The sequence below is a fragment of the Helicoverpa zea genome, chromosome 5 (genome assembly GCF_022581195.2).
Source record: "Helicoverpa zea isolate HzStark_Cry1AcR chromosome 5, ilHelZeax1.1, whole genome shotgun sequence".
NCBI classification, from domain to species: Eukaryota; Metazoa; Arthropoda; class Insecta; order Lepidoptera; family Noctuidae; genus Helicoverpa; species Helicoverpa zea.
This window is the reverse complement of record NC_061456.1, coordinates 13567415-13582603: the sequence shown is the minus strand read 5'-3', so window position 1 is coordinate 13582603 and position 15189 is coordinate 13567415. Positions and strand designations below refer to the sequence as shown.

The following is a 15189-nucleotide window of genomic DNA, read 5'->3' as shown; positions in this document are numbered from 1 at the left end:
ATTTTGGGGCAATTTGTACAAAGCATCCGGTTTCTATAGAAATAACGTTTTGTTTAGAGTGTACTAATGGAAATTGCTTAGTTATGGTAATCTCATTAATTCGATCAAGTTGTTTTGTTTCGATTTTTGCGATGATGACATTGATGCTTTTTATTAACTCAGTTTTCCCTAGTTCAACTTGCATTGTATAGTTTTCTAGAAGTCAATCTGAATAGTATGAGTCAAATATTGTAAACATTTTTTTTAAAGAGTGTCTATTGGACCCGTGCCCCTAGCTATCCACGTTTTCTAAGCAACTGTAATAGGTCTATATGAAACCAAATCTTATATTTTGATATGGTAAAATAACTTATTTAGAATCAGTGTCATGTTGAGTCCACGATCTCTCCACGATGACTAAATCGTTACCATTGTATTGATTTGCACTAGTTCAACCGTACATAGATACTTAAAAAAGTTAAAAAATATTTTCCTTGTACTTAGATGCACCATGTATGTATTATGAACTTATTTTGAACACTCGTTATCATAAGGTCACGCATCTCGCTTCTCAAAGATGAACAAAGTACTACTTAGTGGCCTTACAGAAAATTCAGTTGTTTTAAGTTTCTAATCTTCATTTGTATTTATTTCACCTAAAGTTTCAATCAAAGTTATGTATATAGCTCAGTAGTACCAGGCCATAGTACCAGTAGCATACTTATACTTATTGTCCAAAACGATAACTATTTTGTCATTCTACCCCGCTAGCAAGGAACCGATCAATTAACAATAAGGTTCGTAAATCATTATGTTGAAAATGAAATTTTATCATTTAATAAATAAATGATAAAAAGGTTCGTAGATCATTATGTTGAAAATGAAATACTTGAGATTCATCTCATTTACTTAAGTTTAAAAAGGACATCTAATGAGAGTAGGTACTTCTACAGGTACTTGAGTGTGTACTTGCACAGGTACATTACAAGCTGCACAAACAAACTCATAACTACCCCCATACCAGCACTCAGACCAAATTATTTACGTTCATTTAATAAAACGACTACATCTTGGACCACACCGAGTTTCCATATAGATTTCCTAAGCTCCTCCCACTCGACGAGGCGTGGCGACACCACGCCCCTCGCCCCTCCCCCTCGCCGTTTTTCCTCGAAACTTATGTAATATTTTCCCAACAGGGTGGTGGGTGGACATTTGTCTTTACTAAGGACGAGCTCCCAGGATTATTAAATTTACCAAACCAACATGGCCGACGATTTATGTACTTTATATAGTACACTATGTACTTTGATTTAGTGGTTTAGGTAGATGTTCTCGGAATATATTTTATCCGTAAAGAATGGCTCTGTGCTACCAAGTTTTATTTTGAGAGGGTAGTTTTAGATAAAGTTATTCGGAGCCCCACAAAGGTACCTACATTCATCTACGTTGTATTGATCGCCTTCTTCATTGCTTGAAGAATATAAATGCTCTAAGTAATTTGATGGAAAACTGAAATTGCGTCTTGCAACATAGGTACAGAAGTACAGAATAACTACATATTTCCGTACCAAAACCAATAAGCACGATGCCATTTACGATGTTGGAAAAAATACGATCTTGTTGCCAGGTTCTCTTCTACATTTCGCTTCAGAATAAACTTAGTTTGTCTAAAATAGTCTAAATCATGGAGTTGTCCGAAGGTCAGTAATATAGAAAATCACACAATGCGCAGATTTTTAAAGTAATTTGTACCGTATGATGAGCCTGTTTTCATTTTAGTATGGATAAAGAATATCATATCATAAAAACCAGCGCTGCACATCAAATTGTAAACGAAATACGACCTAATTTCTAGGCTGCTAAATGCACAAAATTGGGCAGCAGTAGATGTATACCTTAAAAATTTAAAATTACATATTCAAAACAAATCCATTTATTGTTTGTCACAGGTAAAAGGTTGTTATTACAAGTGTACAATATTTCTTAATAGGTAATAGTAAATAGAGTTAGAAACATTATTGTTGTTGTTTGGACATTTTACATTAAATCTCATTGTACATTCATAGTCATACTTAATTATTTCAATTTACACTAGGTAGATGTCAATAAAATGAATTCAAGTCAAGTTTTAGTCAACCACATACACATCGCACATACGATATTAAAGTCACAGGAACTAAATTCGTTCTATTCGATGATTTGATCAGTAAGAAATTCGTTAATTGTATAATTTGTAGCAGAAGTTCTTTCAATTTTGGTTGAAAAATATTTAATGAAGAGATATTCTTCATACACTTTGGGAGTTTGTTATTGATTTTAACAGCCATACTAAATACACTAGATTGAAATTTTACTGTTCTACACTTTTACATTTGATGTTCTTAAGCTCAGTTCTGTGCCTCGTTCTTCTATTTACATTATTATTCACAAACACCATAAAGACATAATTATGTACCTATCTGGCTAATATTTAAAAAAAAATAATTGTTTTTCCATAGAAACACGTTTTCATAAATGCACGTAAAAATTACTGCAAGACTTTTCAAAAAAATCCTAACACGATATGATAAGATGTTCTCCAGTTCATTCCTCGGAACATGGTTGAATTAGTTTCCTCAGATCACAGAACACAGAACGTTCATCAGGTCCACCTCATAAAAGCGTATTAAAAAGAACAAAATCATCATTATATCCTTTAAATAATTATGTCATTTCATAAAAATTAGGGTAATAGTAAAATTCGCAAATAACGCAACAAATCGAATGTTCTAGAAAATGGCTAAAAAAGCTTTTTGAGGGTATTTCTAAAAAAACATGTCTTTGCTTCGACACAGTTACTAATCACAACGGAGTAACTGCATTTTCTTTTACAAATAACGTTTGCTTGTGTTTGTACTATTCGAAAAAATTCTAATTCATCTCGTCATAATTGATAAAAAAAACCTAGTTAGTAACACTATCATCGCACCGTAGTCATAATTTCTGGAGGAAATCTATCATATTTTAATCTGTTCTCAATTTAATATATTTACTACAAAATGGGAACTCATGGCAATAATATTTTCGCTGTCGTAACTATCTTTAAAAATAATAAGAATATTATGGCATCTTTATCATCGAGTACATAGCCTATATGTGTTTTTAGGGACCCTATTGTTTTCGCTCCTCTGTCCGTCCGTCCGTCCGTCCGTCCGTCCGTCTGGTCACCAGGCTGTATCTCATGAACCGTGATAGTTAGAGAGATAAATTTTCACAGATTATGTATTTCTGTTGCCGCTATAACAACAAATACTGAAAACTAGAATACAATAAATATTTTGGGGGGCTACCATACAACAAACGTGATTTTTTTGCTCATTTTCTAAATAATGGTACGGAACCCTTTGTGCGCGATTCCGACTCGCACTTGGCCGGTTTTTAACGTACATTTATCATAACCACTGTCCACATCAATTCCATTGTACGTCATCATGAAAAACAATCACCTGTCAGTCTCGTATTATCAGAACGGCAGATGCTGAAATAAACTGAGCAGCTGAAACGTTCCTTAAAACTTTTCTTCCGACAATAAAATAAACTGACAAAGATAAAATGCCACTACTTAATATGTATAGCTTATAATATATGTGGTAGTATGTTATTCGATATATATTATTGTTTATTTTAGTTTGCAGTATATGTATGTTTAGTTTATTTCATCTATATTTAGGTTTGTTGAATTGATATTTTAAAGTTGCGCTGTATTATTATTTGTCTCTCTTATAACAAGATTTCCTGTAAGAAAACCCAAATCTGAGTTAAACTCGACTTTGTACATCATCTTCTCCAAATTGTTCATGTATTTATAAATAGTGTGTGCAATACAGGATAATAAGGTTTAAAAGAGTATGTAATAAATTATAAATTATTAAAGAATAATATCGGTAAAATATTTTGGTGAATATTTTTCCTAATACTCAGTTACTCCGTTATTGCTATGAGTGGTCAATAATGAGGCTATAAATGGGCGCACGCGCATGCACTCTTTGCATTTGGGTGTCGCAGCGGGACGTGAGTAATTGCTTTTAATTATTTATATTTCATTTTTTAATACTTTTTTCAAATCTTTTCTTTTTCATGATTTTTCTATATTCTTTTTCTATATTGTTATTTGGTGTCTTTTCTATTTGCCGCTAGGATTATTTATTAAATTCAGTTTTTCATTTGGTGGACGCCATTTTATGGAGCGAGTCACCACATGGTGGTTTGAGATAACCAGTGGTTTATGTTGGTGATAAGTGTCATCTTATCACTGGTTTTCCCTTCATATTTTAGGTATTTATCTACACTAATGTTCATTTAGTCGGGAGATTTTTGCAAAAATTTTGACCACGTGACCGACTAATTTTCTTCATTAATTTTGTAGCACCGACCGACGTTGAATTTTTTTTTTTACAATTTTGTATAGTATTAACACGTGTTTTATTATTTTTCAGTGAGCCAGGGTGCCTGCATTCTGTGACCTGTAGCGGTATGGTAAGTTTCCAAACATATTCATTCATTGATTTCCTAGTTTATGTCTTTTAGGTCTTTTAAAGCAAGCCCTTTTTGTCTAAATTGAAGCTTAGTCGAACCACGTGGTGGCTTGACCACGTGCTCACTTTAGTTAACCGACACAATTTTGTAGCAAATAGTTTACCGTGATCATCATCGGGCCTCACGCTGACAAGGAGAGAGCGATTATCACCACGTTTGCTCAACACGGTCACCACTTTATAGTCCAGGTTTCCTCGACAGGTTCCCTTAAACGTCAAGATGTAGTTAGAATGACTTGCGCACTCATTCTGGCAGGACTCTTACTTAACTACGTACTGCCACGACTTTTTAGATGCCCCTAATTTAGACACGTCATTATTTAATGAACTATTCAGTTCATCTATCTTGTTAGATATAGAATTTTTCCCTATAGGTATTTAACGTAATTTACTTGTACCTTTAATTTGATTTAGCCTATGCTAGGCATATGCCTCCCCGTAGCCTTCCGTATTTAATCATGATGAACTACCTCTTTTTTGTCCCCATGTATGCATGTGCGCGGATCCACGCGAGACGCAATTGATTTTCTATTGTTCTATAATTAGCGGTACCTATACAAGAAGTTAATCATGATTACGTCGGCAGCCAGGAGCCTTGGTATGGACCTGGTCGTGGCAACGGCGGCAGGGCACAGCGCGTCCAATGCCGCGGTCGCCGACGTCGGTCGACGTCGCCCGCCCGCACCGCCTGGCCAGCGCGGCTGCCGGAGCTCGGCGCGAGCTTCAAGCAGCGGAACGCGCCTAACTCAAGATACTTTTTCTGTGAGTATGATTTTATTTTGTTGGAAGTGTAGATGTAGAATAATACTTATATCGTGCTTTCTTAAACTAAATGTCGGTATAAAGCGGTGTTCCTTGATTTTGATTTGATCAGTGTTTTTTGGAAATTTAAATTTTGTTGCTTTCATTCGCGTGATGTGTACGGGGGCTCGTAACGTGGCTGCGTTTTGGTCTCGTTAACACGATCAAGCGTTGTGGGATCCTAAATCTATGATTTGAAGCAAGTCTTATGTTGCAGTCAGATAGGAGATATTATTCCTTGTTCCTTGCTAATATGATTCAGATAGGATAAGGACAAACATGGGAAGACTTTAAATACTTAATTTTTCAAGGCCAGTTTCATAGTCCAAATCAGCGCCCAATTTCTTCTATACGTTTATTGACATGGATTTTCTTTGTTTCAGATTATTTCCGTTAACTAATGCATTAGTCATGGTTACAAACATCAGTACACAATTTCTTCCGCTCCTGTGATTGATTCAAGACACGTCACAAAATTAACACTTTTCCGTTGCGAAACAAATATCAACGTGGAAGTTTTATTACTTATATACCGTATGTAAATAGACGTAAGTTAGAATTAAGCAGTTTCCTTTAAGTAGTCAGCAAGACAGTTTAGTAGTAGTTAAGTTTTGTTTCTTTTTTATTCAGAGTGTTATTTTCAGAACGAATTAGATTTAAGTTTCAAATGTATTGTCACAGCTAGAAAAACGACATATCCAACAATTAATTTAGTAGTAAATTATGTCATGTTCCTTTATTCCCAGATTTAAGTTTCAAAGTTGAAATCAGACGTAGAAAAACGACATATCCAACAAGTAATTTAGAAGTAAGTTATGTATGTACAACGTTCCTTTTTTGTTTTTGTTTTAAAATACATCACATTTTTGTTTTAAAATTAATCACCTTTCGAAAAACTTTGTCAATGGAATAAATAAATGGCTAGGACGTGTGTTGTTACCAAAAATTACCAAATATAAAGTAACATGATTGTGACAAGGGATTGATTTTCGTGTCGCTGGTATTGGATACAATTTTATTAAAACTCTGATTTCAATAAATAGAGAGAGGATTGTCAAGTTGCAGATTTCTAAAAACTGGTTATGGAATACTCACACATGTTGTCAATAAAATTTAAAGTTGCATGAACATGATTTTAATTTTTATTCCTTTATCCCTGTAACCGAGTATACTTAAACTTACCTACAAGCACACATCATGAAACATAGCTAGAATATGTCACAAAATATTTTCTATTTTGGACTTTATTCGCATTGGTACATTGACAGCACACTATTCTGAAAAGAAAGATACCTCTAGTTTTTCTCTTTCAATTAATTTAACCTCTTGAATGCCGCTAATTAGAGTACAATAGAAAATTAATTGTGTCTCGCGTGGATCCACGTCTAAAACACACAAAATTAATCACATTCGGAAAACATTCAGGCTTTCATTCTCATTTTGACTGCGCGCTGATTATTATAATCTGCGCCGACGGCTGAAAGTATTTGAAACTCTGTGAAGCGTTTTTGAATGGCGGGTAGCTTAATATCAGTGCAGGCGGTGCTCAGACAAACTAAGCGCGTAGATGTCGGCGCCGAAAGTCAGCATCACTGTAAAACCCGACCAATTTTAGGAGTAAGAAAATATTTTTCTACATAACAGTTTACGCACACTCCTTTAACATCTTCAAAACAATAATAGTAGAAGTACGTGAACATCATTATACAAAACTTCACCTAAACCCAAAGACATTACAGGGACTTTATAGCGTAAAATAAGTAGAAATACTTTATTTTACAACAACATTACGAAAGGGGACAGGATGGCGTTAGCAAAAAGCTTCGCAAGTAACAGATGATCTTCATTTAAATATTTTCTAGGGACATCGGGGGTGATTCGAGGACCTCCCAACGCGGTACTACACTAGGCGATTTGTTGACTCCGTTATTAGTTAGCATTTCTTTGTACATTTAAGTGAGCTTAAAAGTATTGTGCTTGTGGTGATTTCCTGTTAAGAATTGTGACATGACACTCATTTTTGGCCAGGTTTTATAGTACTTGTTATTTAGTGTTAACAATTGTTGATGAGCCAATAAAAATAAATTACACTTTTCAGTCTTTCTTTGTTTTTTGTACTAATTTTGCTAAGTGAAATAAATTATCTCAAGTTCAAAGCAGTTCTTATAGCTTACTTACCGAATAGCCAAAGTCATGTCTTTGATGTTACTGTTGATTTACAAAATTCGAAATATTGTAGTAATTGCATTGATTTTGTTAACTGAATGAGATAGGGAAAGGTCCTACTCCTAACCTATCATTGGAACTATAGCCATTACACTAGAAACAAACGACTGTTTCATTGAATTATCTCACTCCAAACAAAACAAGTTATGTTCATATTTTTGCAGTTATACGGGCGTATTAGCTCAGTTTGCAGATGCTAAAAATAAAAGTTTTTTCACTGCGAAAACAATATGATTAACTTTTATTAGAAACTACGAAATATTGCAATCTTTTTTCCTGTGAAAAAAAAAAAAACTGTTGTGATAAGGAAAACTCGTCCCGTGTGTTTAGTGTCAATGAGATGCAGGGGAGTCAATATCGCGGGATCAAAGCCGGCCAGCACTTAGCGACGATATTAGTGCCCCGTTGTGACGGTGGCAAACTCTACGTGGCAATCATTTGTGTTGCCTTGTTCGAAAGGCTTTTACTGAAGGTGTTTTTTCATAGTACGGTAAGTTAAGTGTTTCATGTCCATTTAGAGTTACTTCATTACTTGCAATAGTTATCAAGTCTCTACTTACTTATTAAATTCATGGACGCGTCGAAAATTAATAATTATGTCTAATTTAAAGTAATGTCCATATTATTTGACGCAAATCGTGATTCCAACCTCATTATAGAGCTAAATGTCTCCAAACAATAATTACCTAACTAAATAATATCAAATCATCGAAACTGCATTTGTTTGCTGTTCTCTCCAACATGTTCCATTTGAAAGTTCGTACTACCTAGATATGAAAACGTAGCAAAACAAAACCAATTTAGAATTCCTTTGAGCTCCACTTAAGTACATCAGTGTACAACATTAGCATGTATATAACATTAGACAGGTACAAATGTACGAGAAGCTATCGGCTCGCAATAAATTGAAATGAGCCTGTGAATTAAAATATAAATCAAAAGAGGATTTTTCCCGACACGTCGACGAGACGAAATTGGAAAAAAATCACTGCGACACCGGTGAGGGAGCGGGCGCATTGTTTGTACGATACGTGATTTTGAAAGGGAACTATATTTTTTGTCACCAAAATTTATATTTGTCATCAAGTTGTATCACCTAATAAATAGATCTATCGCCACGAAATATTTTCGTCCTCAGATAAACAAAGAGTGTTCCCAGGTATGAATTACCAAATTATTGTTAATATAATGTGTAAAATATAAGATGGATTACCAATAAAATTGTAGTGCATCACATGAATATAAATTTCGTTCTTATAATAATAGTTTTATTACTTAAATAATAGCTTGGTGCTCAAAATGGTAGGTCTGTCACCAAATAAATCGATTAATCGATCCCTGACTGCGACTCCTTTTTATTTGTTATTTTGTCACCAATACAGTAGTTACATTTTATTTCGTTCAGTTATTAAAATAATGTATTCGTTACCAATTTAATACATCAGTTTAATTTTAATTTACTTATCGGCCAGAAAAGAAAAAGGGGGCGCCCTTCAAAATCCAAACCAGCGCTGATTATTCAGTGATTGTTATTTTCACAATAAATATGGATTATTTTGACTTTAATTAAGTGTTTTATTTACTATTCAGCTAGAAATTTAATTCAAATATATTTATACTACCTGTGGAAATTAAGACCCTTGGGAGAGGCACATGGCCAGTTAAGTAGTAGACTCTTTTGGTTGAAAGGATGATGACGACCACCCTACATTTTTAGACCTTCATGAAATTTTCTAGTGATATAATATATGATTTATTGGTGATCTCTTTAAATTAGTTTGCTTAAATACTATTAGGACAAACCTATAATAATACACACAAAACCATTTATTTGGTACCTGATCCCATATCTCTATGATTTTCGGTAATTTATTGTGGAATTGATTTTATATTGTTTGGTGATGCATTTTGGTGACAAATCTACTATTTTGAGGGCAAACCCTATTATTTAAGAAACACAAAATGAATTAAATTGGTGACAGCTTAAACCATACCCATTTTGAAATAGATGAACGATTTTTATTTCAATTTTTTAAGACAAGTTGCTTAGCACAGATGAAATTATAGTTATTGCTGCCAGTTATGAAGTTATTAGTTATACATAATATTATGTACTATGAATTAGACTTATGTGTTACGTGAAATGTGAAATATGTTGGTGATAAGTACCAGACTTATAAGATAAGCTTTTATGAAAATTATCGACTATTCGATTCAATCCTGCTTTCCCTTTTTGTACGATAGTCAGGTCAGGGTTCCATAGTCAACTAGGTACCCTTATAGGTTCGTCTTGACCGACTGGTGTGACTAGCTGTATCAACATGTAAATCAATTACGCCGACAAAGTGCAGTGCAAGCTGGTACTGTGCTGTGTGCGTTGTGACTAATGCAATGTTTTCCATACTTGATGGAACTATCTGATTGCCTAAATTAGGATCTGCTGTAATAACATCGTCATCATCAGTCTTGCTTACATCATCCTCCTGCCCTTATCCTAATTTTATTTTGTGTCAGCGCAGCATGTTTTCTCTTTCCATACTCTTCTATCTGCCGTCATCTCACAAGTAACATTCTTTCTTACCAAATCTACTTTCACACAATCCATCATCATCAGTCTTGCCTACCTTGGCATCAAATGTTTCATATATTAATATTGTTTCCATACCGTATAACAATGGAAACAGTTCCTAGCAAGATAATAAGAGTGTCTCCGTACATATTAAAGCGCGGGGCTCTTACAGACGTCCTGTAATACAAACTCATTTAAATATACATGATGAATAGACATCGGATTATATGCATTTGCATGTTTGCATATGCAAATGCATATTATGCTATTATTTTAGCGTTATTGCATATTTTGGTACTTTTTCATTGATAGTGCATATTTCAGTATTTATACGTGATAGACGTGTTGTACTACGCCAAAGAGTATAATAATAATTAGTACGCTCTCCTCAGTGCGCTTTCGCCAAAGAGTATATCTCGGCAGAAATGGCGCCAAATTTCAAGTTCTGTCCGGTAACGTCAGTTGACGTCGAAAGGTCATTTTCAGCCTATAAATTAATTTTAAGTGACAAACGTCACAAAGGACAATGGGCAGATTGGTATACCCCACCAATAGCAATGTCATATATATCATTGGATAGGCCTTTTTATGTAGAACAATATTTACTATGACAGCTTTGCTGAAATGTTTGTCCGTTCTGAGATATAGATCAAAAACTGTGCAAAAGTTAGAACTAAGTAATCTATTGATAACTCAAGTTTTTAAAGGAAAATCTAAGAACTACTAAGTGTAAGTCTTGTATATGAAAGAAAATCAGATTACAGTATTGATTAGCATCAGTTTTAAGATTGTTTGTAATCTATATCTCAGAACGGACAAACAATAGAACAAAGCTGTCATAGTAAATGTTGTTCCAGTTAAAAAGACCTATCCAATGATATGTATGACTTTCCTATTGGTGCGGTTTCTCACTACGCCCAACATCCAGTTGGTACAATAAAAGGTTGAAATGCTACATAATAGTAACAATTATGGATCCTAACGGGCACAGTAGTACTTACAAGACTTAAAGTTATTAGTACTTAGATTTTCCTTTAAAAACAACTGAGGTATCAATAGATTACTTAGTTCTAACTTTAGCACAGTTTTTGATCTATATCTCAGAACGGACAAACATTTCAGCAAAGCTGTTATAGTAAATCTTGTCCTACATAAAAAGGCCTATCCAATGATATATATGACATTCCTATTGGTGGGGTATACCAGGTCCCATATATTTGTGCCCATTGTCCTTTGCGGCAGAAAACCTTGAAAAATATGTAATTGTATATTGTCACAAGAATTACAACTAATAGTACCTCTATGTATATTTAAATATATGTTCTGAAAATACAAGTTAATTCTAATAGTGGTTTTTTAATTGTGCATATTTTGTGCATATTTCGCTCTTTTTTAGTGCATATTTGCATGCATATTTTGGCATTTTGATAGTGCATATAATCCGATGTCTAATGATGAAATTGAAAGAATTACGCGGGGGAGCGGTTTGTTTCTGAGAAATTGTGTGATATACCGTGTCACAGCACGCTGGGAAAATGAAATGTGGTTTTTATACTTATACGTACTTTATAAATGCATTGGTGTTTTGTGTCGTGTCTTATGTTTAATTTGTCTTCGGTATTGTTTTTATGGGTTTCAGACGAGACAGACGATGATGATAATTATACAGTAAAGAATTGTCTTTTGTTATAACTGTGGAAATTAATTAAAAGGAGCTTACATGGAATGTAACTTGGCACGAGTTAAAAAGATGTGATTCTTTACACTTGCGAAGTTGTGTATTTCTTCTTAGCCATCTTGGTGAAGTACAGTCAGCACCAAAAGTCGATGAACAGAATCAACATGACAAAACACCTGTTCACAATAAAATGCCATAAGTTATAGTCGCAACTAGGAAACAAAATAGACTGTACACCAGAAACTTACAAAAGTCGTTAAACACGAGTATTTCAAAAGTATCTGTGCACTAGTATTCCTAAAGTCGCTGTACACCATCAATCCAAATGTCCCTGAACATCATTGTATCAAAAGTCACTAAACAGCAGTAAATACAAAATTAGGTTAACAATAGTTATTTGTTATACAAGAGTGCAAAGTTGCTTTTTAACCGCGGGCTCAATTTTGATGACCGAGCAAGCGAAGGATTCTAAAATTGAAACACGAGCGTAGCGAGTGTTTCAATAATTAGAATCCTGAGCGATAGCGAGGGAATCAAAAGAGCACAAGGTGAAAAATCTTTGCACTCGAGTGCAACACGTAACTTTTCATCCCACCTCATCGAGGAAATTACTAAATGCAAAAAAACAAAATGGCGCGCACATACGAGTATCAAATTAAAAAGATGTACCTATTAAAGTTAACATATTTGAAAACTCACTTTAAAAATGAAACGACGTTAAAAATCTGTGTAAAAACAATAATAAAAAATACTTAATTAATTGAATAATTATTTTAAGCAGTATTTTATTTATTTAATATGTATTTGTTTGAAAAGTCTTATCAAGATTGTCACAAATGGAGTATTGCACACGATGTTCTAAATTCAAATCACTTTGCCGCTCTAGAGGATAAAAACGACTTTTGCGCTCAGATATCAAAGGGTAAAACTACTCTTTCCGAGATGGTGGGATGAAAAGTATATTTTTAATGTTGCCGTGTGTTAATGTACTTTTGACGCTTATATTGTTCAGCTACTTTTGGGACAGTACTTGCTTGACCTTAATAATGTATGTTAACACGTTAGTATCTATTTCAATAATTTTAATAATTATTTTGGAAATACACTCTTTTGCAAAAAAGCGGGCACCTATGCGAAATCTTAGTTTTAAGGACTTCACGTGTATTTCAAAGGGTTTTAATGATTGTAGTATGTTTCTAGCATCAAAAGGGTTAGCCAAGCATGCGTGAGAGTAGTGTATTCTAAATTTGAATTTTGTACAATTGCTAAGAAATTGGTTAAACCTTGTTTTGGACTAATTGCTGGCAGAAAGTTCGTCGGTGCTTTGAAAAGTTTTTGAAGTGATTTTCAGAAAACTTATAATGCAGTCTTAATTAATGTACCTTTTTGTTAGATCAAACATTTTTGAAAAACTATGCGTATTTGATAAAATTTTCACCTGCTCTAAATTGGCTTTACTGATGATTGATGGCAATGTTAAGAGTTTCGGTATTTTAGTGTAAAGCGTTCTTCTGTTTAGATATTATACCCACGTGTTTTAAAATATCGCTTTTTCATAATTAAACACTATTTAGAGGAGTATCAGTACATTGGGCTGCGACAAAACCAATTTAAAGTAAGTAGTGCCGATCGCAACTCGTCTCCTATCGTACTTTGACATTAAAAAATACCAAATTTTGTGATAAATGTTAAAATTAACCACATGAAAAATGATGAGAAGGGTTTAAGCTATCTAAAAAGTCTAATTATCGCCGCGTTGAAGCTCTCTATAACTCCATAGGTATCGGGTTACTAAACGATGATTTCGCTGAAAGGGAGTCAAGAATTCAAAAGTATTGACCAAACGTATGTTTCTTAAGAAATGAGCAGATAGCCAATTATTGTTATGATTTAAGCAGTAAAGTGCTGTAGATGCTAGGAAATCTCGGTGCAGGCAAGTTTATTTAATAAAACGTCGAAACAACGTCGAAACGTGAAAACACGAAATTTGAACGCTCAGACTCATAGATCTTCGGAGGTATACGGAGTTTCTCAAGAGACGAGGTTGTTTGAAAATCAGTGATTACGAGACCTTAAGACCTCGTGCTCACAGTTTATGCGCTATTTTCTGTATTTTGTAGAATTTCAAGATTTTTAAAAATGTTAAAGTCCGAAAGGAGACGAGTTGTGATCGGCACTGCTTACTTTAAATTGGTTTTGTCGCAGCCCAATGTACTGATACTCCTCTAAATAGTGTTTGATTATGAAAAAGCGATATTTTAAAACACGTGGGTATAATATCTAAACAGAAGAACGCTTTACACTAAAATACCGAAACTCTTAACATTGCCATCAATCATCAGTAAAGCCTATTTAGAGCAGGTGAAAATTTTATCAAATACGCATAGTTTTTCAAAAATGTTTTGATCTAACAAAAAGGTACATTAATTAAGACTGCATTATCAGTTTTCTGAAAATCACTTCAAAAACTTTTCAAAACACCGACGAACTTTCTGCCAGCAATTAGTCCAAAACAAGGTTTAACCAATTTCTTAGCAATTGTACAAAATTCAAATTTAGTATACACTCTCACGCATGCTTGGCTAACCCTTTTGATGCTAGAAACATACTACAATCATTAAAACCCTTTGAAATACACGTAAAGTCCTTAAAACTAAGATTTCGCATAGGTGCCCGCTTTTTTTGCAAAAGAGTGTATTTCCAAAATAATTATTAAAATTATTGAAATAGATACTAACGTGTTAACATACATTATTAAGGTCAAGCAAGTACTGTCCCAAAAGTAGCTGAACAATATAAGCGTCAAAAGTACATTAACACACGGCAACATTAAAAATATACTTTGTTAACCTAATTTTGTATTTACTGCTGTTTAGTGACTTTTGATACAATGATGTTCAGCGACATTTGGATTGATGGTGTACAGCGACTTTAGGAATACTAGTGCACAGATACTTTTGAAATACTCGTGTTTAACGACTTTTGTAAGTTTCTGGTGTACAGTCTATTTTGTTTCCTAGTTGCGACTATAACTTATGGCATTTTATTGTGAACAGGTGTTTTGTCATGTTGATTCTGTTCATCGACTTTTGGTTCTGACTGTACATAATTCTTTATGTACGAAGTATAAAACTGCTTAAATACTTATTTTAATAAAAGAAAACTAATACTCGATTATTCAAAATACATGGTTAGAAGGATGTATTCAGTCGAGCCCAAATAAATTGTGTCATTAGCCTGAGGCACATGATGGTATTGGCAAAGATATAGCAAACATTTTATTTGCTATTATTATGTCTAAGATCATCAGCACTTTGATATAATGTGTTGTTTTACCAAGCAACTAAAGCATTCATTTA

At 33.9% G+C, this 15189-nt stretch overlaps 1 long non-coding RNA gene across 1 annotated transcript; it reads left to right on the top strand.

Moving 5' to 3' along the window:
- The first annotated feature begins 4438 nt into the window (after nt 1-4438).
- Nucleotides 4439-6485, top strand: LOC124630371. Its single transcript, XR_006984416.1, has 3 exons — nt 4439-4497; nt 5143-5318; nt 5741-6485. It is a non-coding gene; the product is annotated as an uncharacterized LOC124630371 (long non-coding RNA).
- The last annotated feature ends 8704 nt before the right edge of the window (nt 6486-15189 follow it).